The sequence below is a fragment of the Palaemon carinicauda genome, chromosome 3 (genome assembly GCF_036898095.1).
Source record: "Palaemon carinicauda isolate YSFRI2023 chromosome 3, ASM3689809v2, whole genome shotgun sequence".
Lineage (NCBI taxonomy): Eukaryota > Metazoa > Arthropoda > Malacostraca > Decapoda > Palaemonidae > Palaemon > Palaemon carinicauda.
In genome coordinates, this window is record NC_090727.1 from 21,702,440 (window position 1) to 21,715,711 (window position 13,272).

The window sequence follows — 13,272 nt, forward strand, 5'->3', positions numbered from 1 at the left end:
TAACCTTGTGGTGAAGTGTTCCAAAGAATAGAAGCAAGCTAATAACTCTCTTACATTGATGTGAAGGGAGGATTCTTCATTTGTCCAAGTTCCATTTATTGAGAGCATATTACCCGCTATTACTAATGCACCTCCCCAACCCTGGTTGGAAGCGTCAGTGAAAAGTTCTGCATCTATTTGTGGTTTTGGAATGTTAACCCCTCTGTACATTTGTCTCTATTCCCATGGCTTTAGGTATTTTTTGAAGGTGTGGGGAATGATTTTGTACCCTGAATTAAAATAACTGTGGTATCTGTGGATGCACTGAAATTTAAAGCTCCGATTAACATTTGATAGGAATGAAGGTCAGATTTAACAGGGTTGGAGAAAGCTTTGGCCAATTCGACACACTTCTCTATGTTTTTCCCACTGGGATTCATAGTTTTCTTAATCATATTGTAATGCACTCCTAAAAATTCAATTCTTTGAGTCGGTTCAATTGTAGATTTTTTAAGCGAGATATTCCATCCTAAGTCTGACAAGATCTTAATGACTAACTGAATGTGATTTTTACATTTTAAATAATCTATTGCTAATATAAGAATGTCATCAAGATAATTGAATATTAAGATGTTATATGAAGTTCTAATATACTTGATCACCGTGTACATTATCTTTGAAAAAATATAAGGTACTGTGTTTAGTCCAAAGGGTACCACAGTCCATTTGAACTTCCTTTTACCTAGTGTGTAGGTTAGAAATTTCTGGCTACTTGCATGTAATGGAATGTGCCAATAAGCATCTTTTAAATCTAGTTTGCAGGCCCAAGAGTTTAGATGTAGATAGGGAAATATAGTATTGGCCTTGAGCATGGTAAAAGAAGGTTTTTTTTATCATGGTGTTGAGCACCTTCATGTCAAAGACAAGTCGTACTGTTCCATCTGGTTTTAATTTATAAAATATGTGGTATTAATTTTGCTAGGAAAAAACAATCCGTGTGCATGGCACGGTTTCACTTCCTCTTACTAATTCCTCACAAAAACCTAGCCCTGAAGGAAGTTGAAGATGCGGTGAAGAAAGTACTAAAAAACTTCTTTAGCATCAGCCTGGATGTTGCCACCCTTATCTCGATGAACCCCTCTTAGATTTCTTCCTCTCCTTTGACAATTCTCCCCACTGAAGAGGAGGAAAATCCCTACAATAATCACAGGGATATTAATATGTGCAGTCATACCCCTCTTCAAAAGCTAATAAGTTGGGATCCAAATCTGGCTATCATTATCATTAATTCATAAGCTAAAACCCTAGTTGGAAAAGCAGGATGCAGCAAGCCCAGGGGCTTCAACAGGGAAAATAAGCACAGTGAGGAAAGGAAATAAACAAAAGTAAAATATTTTAAGAAGAGCAACAATATTAGAATAGATATCTCCTTTATAAACTATAAAAACTTGAACAAAACATTAGGAAGAGAAACCAGATAGAATAGTGTGCCCGAGTGTATCCTCAAGCAAGAGAACTCCAACCCAAGACAGTGGAAGACCATGGTACAGAGGCTATGACACTACAGAAGATTAGAAAGCAATGGTTTGATTTTGGAGTGACCTTCTCCTAGAAGAGCTGCTTATCATAGCTAAAGAGCCTCTTCTACCCTTACAGAGTAAAGTGGCCACTAAACAATTACAGTACAGTAAGAAGAATTGTCTGGTAATTTCCATGTTGTTAAGTGTATGAGGACAGAGGAGAATATGTAAAGAATAGGCCAGACTATTCGGTTTGTTAGTGTGTAGGTAAAGGGAAAACGAACCGAAACCAGAGAGAAGGATCCAATGTACTACTCATGTACCAGCCACAATTATGGCCCAGACAAAGCCCCACGTCTGCCCATTGAAACGCCATAATCAACACAAACACTCTGGAAAGCAAAAGAAAAAAACACTAAACAGCCCAACAAGAGATGCAGGTAATTAAGACAGTACAGCACCGCAGCCGAAGTGATAGTGAGGGTCCCTCCCCTTATCGGGATAAGCCTCTATGCTCGCCTCATTAAAAGTTTATCTGTTTTTCAAACTTCACTGAAGTTATACTTCTGATAAAGGACAAAGGTTTTTATTATGTACAGGAACAAGACTGATATATCCTCTCCAGAATTTACCTGACCCAAAAAAGAAAAACAGCTGCGCTCACTCACCTTCAACCTGAATTTGGCACATCTTCGCCACGTCCACGTTGTCGCCATCCTTACTTTCCTCATTTTCCTTAGCATCCTGGGACGACTTGGGCGATCCTTCCCAACCGCCTATGAGCGTGTCGCGTCGCCCGTGTTCGACAGCGGGGTCTCGAAGGTGGCCGGGCTGTCCTCAACGTTTCGGAACAAAGACGAGTCCCCGTTGGAGTACTTGGCGTATTTCCACATCGGGAAAGAAGTCCCTCTCGATGATCCGCTCTACTTCCTGGAAGCAAACAAATAATTAATATCTGAACTGGAAGTCCCATTTATACCTTCATAACTGTAGATGACAGTACTATACACAAAGTCCTCAACTTAGAAACTAAATAGGTTCCAAGAAGCTGTTTGAAAGTCAAATTTTTTAAAATTTTGGCTTCACCGAACTTGCATGCCTATGATTTTCAGCTCCAAAACTCAACAAACGGTAAAATTTCATACTGCAAATGTCTTCTTGCTTACTGCATCAAATTATATATTGTTTTACTACAGTATTTCATTATGAATTTGGATACAATATCTGAGATAAACAATATCAGTTGGATTTGTATTTCTATCTCTGAATGTTTATAAGTGTTTGTAAGTCAAATGCCTTCTACTTACTTTCACAAAAGTGTCTTCGTCCAACACTTTTTTTTCCTCTTCCTCGGAGGAGGCACGCCGGGTTTTTTGAAGACGCTGTTGTCGGTTTCTGAAACCACCAAGGCCCCTGCCGAAGATGGTCGGGAATCTAGCTGGCTCATCGTGGGATCTGCTCCTGAAACGACGGGACATTCATTAACTTACGTGGCAACTCGTTAATTATTATCATTTTAATCGTGTATATTCAAGTTTATGGTTTTTTTATAACAATTAAAAAAAATTTGCTATCTATTACCAATTTATCTATTCTGGCTAATTCATTCTTATTTATCATTACTATTATTGCTGTTGTTGATCACAAATAAGATCTTTTCTTAGAACTCCCTCTGAAAACCCTCATCGTAATAATAACCGGTTCATTCTACCAAATGAACCATATACTTTATAACTGGTTAGCACATATTTGATGCATTTCTGACCATTATCGCTAGTGCAAAGCACTCATTCGTCGTCTATAAACTTTCTGCCCGAAGCCAAAATCTTACGCATATTCAGTGGACGAGGGTTTGCATATATGCAGAAATGGATTATATTTCACTAAATATAACTCTTTGTTGGAGAGCAATTCCATAAAAATACTTAAATAACAACGTGGGTAGTTTGTAGAATAGCATGTGCACCCCTTAATTACTTAAATTAGAGGTAATTGGATGTTTGTACAATAACAGATGCACACGATAATTATTCAAATCAGATGCAATTGTAAATGATTAGTAGAATGCCGGACACATCCACTAACTACTAAAATTGTAGGCAATTTGGAGTTATTTGTAGAATGGCGGCCACACACATTAATTACACAAATTAAATGTAATAGTAAATGGTTTGTAGGGTAGCACACACAACAGCTAAATTACTCAAACTAGAGGTAATTCATATTTGTTTGTAGAATGACGGACGCGCACATTAATTACACAAATTACAAGTAATAGAGTAATGTTTGTAAAATAGCGGATGCACATTAATTACACAAATCATGGGTAATTGGCAGTTTATAGGAGGGTTATTTGCCAACGTTATAAGAAACTACCTTAGGTAAGGTTAGGTACCGATGCATATCTCTCTACAGGAAGAAATGCCTATTTTCTGCGCTTGCGGGAGGATCTGGCCGCTGATCTACAAAGGCCCCCTTACCACCAGTAGAAAACTGGAGTTCGGCCTGCACGGTTAGGTCTACCCTAGCCTAATCAATGGCTATATTAAGTAATAAAGCTTCAAAGAATAATTAACACCATTATTCGCCTTGAACCTAACTTACAGTAGGCTATAGGGCCATACCACATTACCGAACTAGCCTACTGTGCAGGCCAGCAGGCTTACGGTAGGCAATGCAGGATTTCTCACACAACTAGGTATTAAACAAAATTAATAATCAATTATATATGAATAAAACTAATTATCTTAGTTTTTTAAACATATTTTCGGAGACGTAGTCTACCTTAGGCTAAGTTTCCCTTCGCGATATCGTACGTTATTTTACGATATTTGCTTATTCAATGATAATAAATGCCAATATATACGATAATATCGTATTATACAATAATATAATTAAATTATTTTACCTTAAAATGACGAAAATATTAAAATATGTAGAATCACGTGTAGAGTTCAACTTTGTTTACAGTTCCTGTACGTCTTCTTCTTCTTCTTCTTCCATTTTAGTAGGAGATCTGGCCCACTTCTTACTCCGCAATATAAGTTTGCGGCCACTCTATCCCTTAATAGATAGGTGCAAAGCTTCTTTAAGCTTATATTTATTATTATCATTAAGTTTATATTACCTGTGCCTTAAATAAATTAATACCGTAATGAGATTCTCAATCTTTACTTTTATTCCATTCTACCTTGAAATTAATTAGAATAACACCTTACTATCATCTGTTTTGGCAACCTATTGTGGTAATCAGTTTGGACTTCTTAAACTCTTCTTTTATATGCATTGCCCTACCTATAAATGCAGCCAGACCCCTGCTAGGATTTTTCAGCGTACCTAATCTTATGTCTACATTCTTTAGCTGTCCTAATTTTGGGCATAAAAATAAATGTTCAGTAGTATCTTCTTCATCTTTGCACAAGTCACACAAATTATCTTCATCCATTATAGAGTACTCTACAATTTTTCATTTATGGCTGGCATAATTTCATAGCGTAGCCTATTGTTCAATCTACGTACACATGGAAGAACAATATAAAAATCAACCAATTTCGATTAAATGTGCATTATATTATGAATAAATGACCAAATAGAACATCAAAATATGATTTATAATCCATATGAAAGAGATTAGTAATTCCAGTGCTACAGGAAACAATTGTGTTGAAACGTGTATGCATAATTATTACTGTATATAAAAACACATTCATAGTACAGTATACATTAATGTATTTGCTTTCCTTCATACATTATTATATGTCTGAGATGTTTAATATGGGTTCCATAAGTCAGCATAGCATTTCATAAGCCCCAATGTAAAGCTCGTCTAGTGGGAAGGTTATGTGCTGTGATTGGTTGCTTTGATAGTGACGTCATTAACTATCGAGCTCATAATTGGTTCTTGACTCATGACGTCATTATTCATCGCTATTATTGATTTTTGATTGATGACGTCATTATCCATAACTCGTTGTATTTACTTAAATACAGAAAGGAGAAGGGTGTATGCGTTATAAATGTAAGAATAATTTAATTAAATATCTTTTGATTAACCAAAAATAGTTTAATAATGGCGGTTTTCTGCGTATATGGTATTACAAGATATTCTCGCCTTATGCATTTATAGCGGGAAATATCTGTTGTCTCATTGGCTGGTTGTATGTGACGTCAGACACTCGTATTCTTGAATAAAAAATCTATACGTATTTTAGATGAACTAGAGCTTCAAAAATTAAATTTTACAAAAAATAATCTTAACAATATAATTAATTTTGATATAAAATAAATAAAAAACTTATTAAAGGTCGTAAGTTAGATAAATAAGTCATATTTGAAGGAGTAATTGACTAACTTTTTGGCTACGATGTTCTATGCATGTGTTCGTTTGTGCGTGAACGAAGGCGATAACCAATCAGAGCTGAGGAAGATGTAGCCAATCAGAAGACTGGAATGTACCACCAAGAGTAACGGGAGCTTATGAGTTGCTGTTGGCGAAACCTGCCCAAATACCCTTAAATTTACATTAAAATGCTTATGAAAACAAAATAGGATGAAATAAACGTCATTAGCTAGAGCGTATGTCCAAAATGGCTCCCTTGAATCTGATTTTTTTATTAACAGTAGGTCATAAGTAGGAGGAACCCTCTCGTCTTATGCATTTTTAGCGGGAAATATCTGTCCTCTCATTGGCTGATACGTCCTCTGCTGTGATTGGTGGTTGTATGTGACGTCAGGTAATAGTATTTTATGAATGAATTCGATTCGGTAGGAGTGAAATACCTATACGTATTGCAGATAAATTAGGTCTTATAAATTATATTTTTTCATAAAACCAAACGTATGATAGAACTAATTTACTATCCAAATAGATAATGAATCTTGTTCAATTGCTTAAGCTGAATAATTAAGTATTTTTGAAGGAATAATTTATCTACGATTTGGCTACGATGTTACCTAGGGGTAAAACAAAAACTATACGTATTTTAGATTAATTAGAGCTTCAAAAATTAAATTTCACAACAAATAATCTTAGTCATATTATTAATTTTTGAATAAAATAAATAAAGAATCTTATTTAAAGGTTGTAAGTTGGATAAACAAGTCATATTTGAAGGAATAATCGACTGTTTTTCTGGCTACGATGTTCTATGCGTGTGTTCGTTTGTGCGTGAAAGGAAGGCAATAACCAATCACAACTGAGGAAGATATAGCCAATCAGAGGACTCGAATGTACCACCAAGAGTAACGGGAGCTTATGAGTTGCTGTTGGAGGAACCTGCCCAAATACCCGTAAATTTACATTAAAACGCTTATGAAAATAAAATAGAATGAAAAAAACGGCATTAGCTAGAGCGTTTGTCCGATATGGCTCCCGTGAATCTGATTTTAGTGTCAACAGCAGCTCATAAGTCGGAGGAACCCTCTCACCTTATGCATTTTTAGCGGGAAATATCTGTCGTCTCATTGGCTGATACGTCCTCTGCTGTGATTGGTGGTTGTATGTGACGTCAGGCAATAGTATTTTATGAATGAATTAGATTCGGTAGGAGTGAAATACCTATACGCATTGCAGATAAATTAGGTCTTATAAATTATGTTTTTTCATAAAACCAAACTTATGATAGAATTAATTTAATAATAAAATAGATAATGAGTCTTGTTCAATTGCTTAAGCTGAATAAATACGTATTTTTGAAGGAATAATTCATCTGCGATTTGGCTACGATGTTAAACGATGTTACCTAGGGGTAAAACAAAAACTATACGTATTTTAGATTAACTAGGGCTTCAAAAATTAAATTTTACAAAAAATAATCTTAAGTATATTATTATTTTTTAAATAAAATAAATAAAGATTCTTATTAAAGGTCGTAAGTTAGATAAATAAGTCATATTCGAAGGAATAATTGACTAACTTTCTGGCTACGAAGTTCTATGCGTGTGTTCGTTTGTGCGTGAAACCAAGGCAATAACCAATCACAGGTGAGGAAGATCTGGCCAATCAGAGGACTCGAATGTACCACCAAGAGTAACGGGGACTTATGAGTTGCTGTTGGAGAAACCTGCCCAAATACCCGTAAATTTACATTAAAACGCTTATGAAAACAAAATAGGATGAAAAAAAACGTCATTAGCTAGAGCGTTTACCCGAAATTGCTCCCGTGAAGCTGAGTTTTTTGTCAACAGCAGCTCATAAGTCGGAGGAACCCTCTCGTCTTATGCATTTTTAGCGGGAAATATCTGTCGTCTCATTGGCTGAAAGGTTCTCTGTTGTGATTGGTTGTAGTATGTGACGTCAGGCAATAGTATTTTAATGAATGAATTCGACTCGGTTGGAGCGAAGTATCTATATGTATTGCTGATAAATTAGGACTGATAAATTATAGTTTATAGCAAAAAATAACTTTCAATATAATTGATTTACTAATAAAATAGATAATAAATCTTGTTCGAATGCTTAAGCTGATTAAATAAGTCTTTTTAGAAGAAATAATGAACTAGGTTTTGGCTACGATGTTTAACTTGTATGTGGGAGTTTGTAAACAGAAGTAACAACCAATCACAACTGAGAAAATACAGCCAATCAGAAGGCTGGATTATCCCACCAAGAGAGTGTTTCTGCGATTTATGAGCTGTTGCTTGAGAAATCAGTTACTTTACTTATTTATTACATTAAAAGTTCAAAGGCTTTGACATTATTTACTCGCTCGCCAACAGCAGCCATAATCCAGAGGAACCCTCTCACCTTTATGTATATTTAGCGGGAAATATCTGTTGTCTCTGAGTCTCTGACTGATTTGTCCTCTGCTGTGATTGGTGGTTACATATGACGTCATAGGACTGTATTTTTATGAATGAAATTACGTATCAGACCTGGGAGGATAGGGAAAAACCTATACGTATATCAGAAGAATTAGGACTTAGATAATTAGATTTTATAAGAATAACATTATAAAAGGTAGTACTTCTTTAACTAAACAAATAAAGGCTTTTATTAAAGGCCGTAAGTTGAATAATTACGTCAAATTCGAAAGAATAATAGACTGTGTTTCTAGCTACGATGTCAAGTTATGAGAGGCAGGGCTGAAGATTTATTGTTTGATGGGAAATTATAAATATATTTCAATAAAATATATAGAGATAGTCCTTATAAGATGTTTATATAACAATCTATCAAAAGGATACATTTTAGAGACCAAATCTGTGTTCTTATTAAGAAAATACGTTTTAGTGACGTCATGAATAGTAGGATGCATTTTACAGATTGCTTAAATGACTGAATAATTTTGTTTGCTGGTTTGAAGTGTTGAAAATTGCTAATGATGAATATTCAATGGATATTATTATTATAAATAGCTTATATAGTGAAGGAACTACCCAACTTTAAGTCGCATTTTGTAGAATTTCAAGTAAACTTTGATTATTTAAAGGAATAAATGACTGTTTTGGTTACGATGTTTGTGTGTGAAGCTGTAGCATATAATTTAAGCAAACATTAAACAGATGATGAAAAACGTGGATTAACTTCTGATGTGAAAAATGCCCCAGCTGGTGTTGTAATACTGACATTAGTAGCCTATAATTTGATATTCAAATAAACTATATAGTTAAATTAGTGTGAATTAACAAGGTTAATATTTTCTAATAACTAGAGGGAGCTCTAAAATTTAGGAGTAAAAAGTACCCAGATTTCTGTTTAAGGAGCTCTAAATCTTGTGGAGATTAATGTCTCATATATATATATATATATATATATATATATATATATATATATATATATATATATATATATATATATATATACTAAAAACACATCTTGCTCAACGAGCTGTTCAAGTTTAGTATGACTTATTATCTTTGTGAGCTATGGATGGGGCAGTTTGGGGCAACCTATGGATCTACTTGCCGAGTCATCAACAGCTATTGCCTGTCCCTCCCTGGTCCTAACTTGAGTGGAGAGGGGGCTTAGTGCTCATCATATGTATATAGGATCAGTCTCTAAGGCATTATACTCCTAGAGTGTTGTCATTTTACCTTGTCTCTGTCATTCTTTGAAGAGCAAGTTATAAACACCCAAGAATCCTTCAAACATGAGTTTAATATGCAAATATATTTTTGACTGGATAATGAAAACTCCAGCAATTCAAGTTTTGATCTACTCCATGATAATAATACTATAAGTGAAGCTACTCACAGGTCTGGTAATTGCTTGGACCTAGTATGCACTGACTCCCCTGGGGTTGTTACAAGTACGGTTGGTTCTCCAGTCGGGACAGCTGATCATGCCTTGGTTTTATTAGTAGTGAAGACTGAGCAGCCTGTCCCTGATGTATCATCCATCCATATACCAAGGCACTTCCCCCAATTTTGGGGGGTAGCCGACATCAACAAAGAAACAAAACAAAAAGGGGACTACTCTCTATGTTCCTCCAGCCTAACCAGGGACTCAGCCGAGTTCAGCTGGTACTGCTAGGGTGCCACAGCCCAACCTCCCACAATTCCACCACAGATGAAGCTTCATAATGCTGATTCCCCTACTGCTGCTACCTCCGCGGTCATCTAAGGCACCAGAGGAAGCAGCAGGGCCTACCGGAACTGTGTCACAATCGCTCGCCATTCATTCCTATTTCTAGCACGCTCTCTTGCCTCTCTTACATCTATCCTCCTATCACCCAGAGCTTTCTTCACACCATCCATCCACCCAAACCTTGGCCTTCCTCTTGTACTTCTCCCATCAACATCAACTCTTGCATTCACCACCTTCTTTAGCAGACAGCCATTTTCCATTCTCTCAACATGGCCAAACCACCTCAACACATTCATATCCACTCTAGCCGCTAACTCATTTCTTACACCCGTTCTTACCCTCACCACTTCGTTCCTAACCCTATCTACTCGAGATACACCAGCCATACTCCTTAGACACTTCATCTCAAACACATTCAATTTCTGTCTCTCCATCACTTTCATTCCCCACAACTCCGATCCATACATCACATTGGGTACAATCACTCTCTCATATAGAACTCTCTTTACATTCATGCCCAACCCTCTATTTTTTACTACTCCCTTAACTGCCCCCAACACTTTGCCTCCTTCATTCACTCTCTGACGTACATCTGCTTCCATTCCACCATTTGCTGCAACAACAGACCCCAAGTACTTAAACTGATCCACCTCCTCAAGTAACTCTCCATTCAACATGACATTCAACCTTGCACCACCTTCCCTTCTCGTACATATCATAACCTTACTCTTACCCACATTAAGTCTCAACTTCCTTCTCTCACACACCCTTCCAAATTCTGTCACTAGTCGGTCAAGCTTCTCTTCTGTGTCTGCTACCAGTACAGTATCATCCGCAAATAACAACTGATTTACCTCCCATTCATGATAATTTTTGTCTACCAGTTTTAATCCTCGTCCAAGCACTCGAGCATTCACCTCTCTCACCACTCCATCAACATACAAGTTAAACAACCATGGCGACATCACAAATCCCTGTCTCAGCCCCACTCTCACCGGAAACCAATCGCTCACTTCATTTCCTATTCTAACACATGCTTTACTCCCTTTGTAGAAACTTTTCACTGCTTGCAACAACCTTCCACCAACTCCATATAACCTCATCACATTTCACATTGCTTCCCTGTCAACTCTATCATATGCTTTCTCCAGATCCATAAACGCAACATACACCTCCTTACCTTTTGCTAAATATTTCTCGCATATCTGCCTAACTGCGAAAATCTGATTCATACAACCCCTACCTCTTCTAAAACCACCCTGTACTTCCAAAATTGCATTCTCTGTTTTATCCTTAATCCTATTAATCATTACTCTACCATACACTTTTCCAACTACACTCAACAAACTAATACCTCTTGAATTACAACACTCATGCACATCTTCCTTACCCTTATATAGTGGTACAATACACGCACAAACCCAATCTACTGGTACCATTGACAACACAAAACACATATTAAACAATCTCACCAACCATTCAAGTACAGTCACACCCCCTTACTTCAACATCTCAGCTTTCACACCATCCATACCAGATGCTTTTCCTACTCTCGTTTCATCTAGTGCTCTCCTCACTTCCTCTATTGTAATCTCTCTCTCATTCTCATCTCCCATCATTGGCACCTCAACACCTGGAACAGCAATTATATCTGCCTCCCTATTATCCTCAACATTCAGCACTTTCAAAATATTCCGCCCACCTTTTCCTTGCCTCCTCTCCTTTTAACAACCTTCCATTTCCATCTTTCACTGTCTCTTCAATTCTTGCGCCAGCCTTCCTTACTCTCTTCACTTCTTTCCAAAACTTCTTCTTATTCTCTTCATATGACTGACCCAGTCCCTGACCCCACCTCAGGTCAGCTGCCCTCTTTGCCTCACGTACCTTGCGCTTTACTTCCACCTTTTACTCTATATTTTTCATACTTTTCTATACTATTACTCTGCAGCCATTCTTCAAAAGCCCTCTTTTTCTCTTCCACTTTTACCTTCACTCCTTCATTCCACCATTCACTGCCCTTCCTCATGCTGCCTCCAACAACCTTCTTGCCACATACATCACTTGCAATCCCAACAAAATTTTCTTTTGCTAACTTCCACTCCTTTAAATTATCAGTTTCTCTTACTCTCACCTCGTCATATGCTATTTTCAACCTTTCCTGATATTTACTTTTTACCCCCGGTTTTATTAGCTCTTCAACCCTCACTAGCTCCCTTTTATATCCACCTACTCTATTCCCCCACTCTTTTGCTACAACTAATTTTCCTTCCACCAAAAAATGATCAGACATACTGTTAGCCATACCCCTAAACACGTGCAAGTCTTTCAATCTTCCAAACATTCTTTTAGCTATCAACACATAATCCATTAATGCCCTTTCTACTACTCTTCCATTTGCCACTCTTTCCCATGTATACTTATTTTTATCCTTCTTTTTAAAAAAGCTAGCACTTATTACCATCTCTTGTTCAACACACATCTACCAGTCTCTCACCACTCTCATTTTCACCTGGTACGCCACACTTCCCAATGACACCTTCTACCTCTCCAGCGCCCACTCTAGCATTTAAGTCACCCATGACAACTACATAATTCCTTCTACCCAGTCCTTCTACACACCTAGTTAATTCATTCCAGAACTCATTCCGCTCTTCTTCACTTTTCTCATTACCTGGCCCATATGCACTGACAAACGCCCAACATTCCCTACCCAACCTAACCCTTACCCACATTAACCTAAATGATATCTCCTTCCATTCCACTACTTGACCTGTCATCCATTCACTCAGCAATAAAGCCACACCCTCTCTCGCTCTTCCCCTTTCAATCCCAGACACTCTACCAGACATTTCACCAAACATCACTTCACCTTTCCTTTCATCTGTCTCACACAAGGCCAATACATCCATCCTTCTACTTCTAAACATACTTCCAATCTCACATCTTTTACTCTCTATCGTACTACATCCACGCACATTCAAACACCCCAAAACTAGAGTGCGGGGAGCACTCTCCCCCCAGCTCCATCTCTTTGATAACGTCTCACAGGATTTTTTATACAGGAGAGGGGGTTCCCAGCCCCCTCGTCCCGTCCCTTTTAGTCGCCTCTTATGACACGCAGGGATAACGTTGGCGCTATTCTAATTGTTTTTATGCCCCGCGGCCATACTCTTTTAAAATTTATATGAAATCTCAAGCAGAGTGAAATGAGATTTTGCATGATCTTTTGTGCTTGAATTGGTCACA

The 13,272-nt window shown here is 37.2% G+C and overlaps 1 long non-coding RNA gene across 2 annotated transcripts in view; it reads right to left on the reverse strand.

Moving 5' to 3' along the window:
* The window catches only part of LOC137638215 (uncharacterized), a 44,177-nt gene extending 39,687 nt beyond the window's left edge, over positions 1 to 4,490 (reverse strand). For both annotated transcript variants that reach the window (XR_011043890.1, XR_011043889.1), the window contains exons 1-3: positions 4,408 to 4,490; positions 2,807 to 2,960; positions 2,168 to 2,429 (exon numbers count right to left, since the gene is read on the reverse strand). This is a non-coding gene — a long non-coding RNA (uncharacterized lncRNA). The remainder of the gene's footprint in view (positions 1 to 2,167; positions 2,430 to 2,806; positions 2,961 to 4,407) is intronic.
* Positions 4,491 to 13,272: the final 8,782 nt, after the last annotated feature.